Source organism: Montipora foliosa, chromosome 4 (genome assembly GCF_036669935.1).
Source record: "Montipora foliosa isolate CH-2021 chromosome 4, ASM3666993v2, whole genome shotgun sequence".
NCBI lineage: Eukaryota > Metazoa > Cnidaria > Anthozoa > Scleractinia > Acroporidae > Montipora > Montipora foliosa.
This window is the reverse complement of record NC_090872.1, coordinates 13700597-13703096: the sequence shown is the minus strand read 5'-3', so window position 1 is coordinate 13703096 and position 2500 is coordinate 13700597. Positions and strand designations below refer to the sequence as shown.

General features: G+C 36.2%; 1 protein-coding gene across 10 annotated transcripts in view; it reads right to left on the bottom strand.

Moving 5' to 3' along the window:
* Positions 1–2500, bottom strand: part of LOC137999940 (neuropeptide Y receptor type 1-like) — a 67763-nt gene that overhangs the window by 23530 nt on the left and 41733 nt on the right. The window lies entirely within an intron of this gene.

Sequence of the window (2500 nt, the reverse complement as noted above, 5' to 3'; positions counted from 1 at the left end):
GTGCCGGGGATGGTCTCACAGGAATCGATTACAACTTAATCCAGATAAATGTAAGGAACTAAGGATATCTTTTAGTAAACAGTGGCCTGACTTTACACCAGTGCAAGTAGATAATAAATCTCTTTAAGTGGTAAAGCGGGCCACGTTGCTAGGTCTTACCTTCGACAATAAGCTTTCATGGAATTCACATATTGAGAACATTGTTAAGAAAGCCTCCAAGAGACTATATTTTCTATCTTAGCTAAAGAAGGCTAAGATTCCTACAGCTGACTTAGTCCTATTTTATATCATCTGTGTAAGATCGGTAGTAGATTATGCTGTACCTGTGTTTCATTATGCCCTCCCTAAATATCTTATAGAAGAGTTAGAACGTATTCAGAAGAGGGCTATGGCTATTTCATTCCCAAGAATAAGTTACAATAATGCCATTAACATAGCTAGGATAGCTAGGTTAGAGGATCATTATAAGAACACATGTACAAAGTTATTCAATGAGATTAATAACAATAAGGACCATGTTTTACACGAGTTGATGCCTGAGAGGCATCAACCACCTTATTCTCTCAGAAAATCACGACAATTTATTTTACCAAAGACAAGAACAAAGAGATTTAACAACTCCTTTTTTATCAAAATGTGTAGGCTCGCAAATTAATGTTAAATTATTTAGATTAAGTGTTATTACTAGTATAGATACTATATTTATTATGTCATATTTATTAGTTATTAATCATTTCATCACATGTCATTTTTGTATTTTAGTAATATTGTAATATACTGTTTTTAGTTAAGAAGATTGTAAATATTACGTTTTTCATCTGGCACAGCCGCTGCAATGTGATTTAAAAATAAACTTTCAACTTCAACTTCAAATACAACATTCGCAAGCCATTCGAGACTTTAGATGAAATATATTTGATCTGATCATCCAAGCTTAAGGTTAGCATTTCATCAATATGAACCCCCAATAAGTTAGTAGAAGGTTTATGTTCAACTGACCTATCATCCATCTTTAAATTGAATTTCATGAATTTAGCTTTTGTTAAGTTTTGCCGAAAACCATTAGATAAGTTATATAACTAGTTTTGGTGGTATTGCAACTTAATTTGTTTGTCTTAAGCCAATCATGTACTGCAGCTAATTTAAAATCACTATTTAAGGAACCTTCAATTGTGGATATATCTTCATGAACCATAGTTATATACGTATTATCGGCAAACATTCCAGGTGTGGTATGTTGTATACATACAACACCTGGAAGTGCTAAAGTGCTCATGAATTCCAAATTCGTTCCTTCACTGGCACTGAACTTTGGCCAATGTTAAATCTGTTCGTGTACGACCAAATTTCTTGTTTCTTCAGGAATTTCACGCATAAATATATGAAGTCTAGGCCGAGATATTAGCTCAGGCTGACCATAATAACGTGGGCTCTCTTAGCAAGGAGCGGACTAGACGGTGGATTTCCAGCGAATTTCAAAATTTTTCCCTGGACCCCCCTAGAATGTTTTGGCGCCTCCAGCACAGGAAAAAACAGGACACTTGTGGCTTTGGTGCCATCTCCAGCAAGCATCTCACTCTAGATATCTTTGGAAACTTTAAGACTTAAGAGCTTTGCTAAACTGAAGACAGAGGGTGTAAAGATTATCAGTTAAACGGAAAATGTTGTGAAAGAGATTACTGTTTATGTAATTTGAGTATTATTTGTCAGCTCAGAGGTGTTTGAGCACTATAAACTGTATACACTAATGACGATTAATTTTGTACCTTAAGCATAATTGTTGCTCTTTTGGCGATCAGTGTTCATAATTTTATAAAAATGCTAAAAAAGGGGGGCTTAAAACTGATCTAAACTTAAAAAGGTTTCCCAAATTTTCGAACCGTCTCTCTGGTTCTTTTTCGGGGGACAATGAATCTAAAATTCATAACTGCTTCTTATTTGGCTCCCAAGAGATCTTAACAGTGGCACATATGCCCTTGGGAACTCCATTCTTCCATTCACAGAGTTCTTATCAATCTTTGAGTGTAAAGACTCCAGAAAAATTCTGCGCTTGTAATTAGTTTCATTCCTTTCAAGAATTTGGCCGTAACGTGGATGGATGTCGTGCGTGGTTCTTTCGGCATGTTGTCGGATTGCCGACTCTTTACTCGCGGCACGCGCGGGATACTCCTCGACGTCGAAGGCCTCTCGAGTTTGCATAACTGTCTCAAATTCTCCCAACTCCCCCTCGTGTTTAGACGAGGCCATGGAAGCACGGAAACGTCCTCTATTGCTTAATTGACAGTAAAAATTAGGTTCCAAAGAACGATATTTCCATTTTATTTCCGAATCACAGCTTATGAAAACCACACTGTTTAAGATAAAGAGGAGACACTCATACGCTAAATGGAATCATGCTGATATTACGTTCTTTTTTTAATATAAGTGTATCAGGAACTGATGATGAAATGCAGTTCTTCGTTTTCATCTTAGCGAAATCGAACCAATGTAATTTTTATCG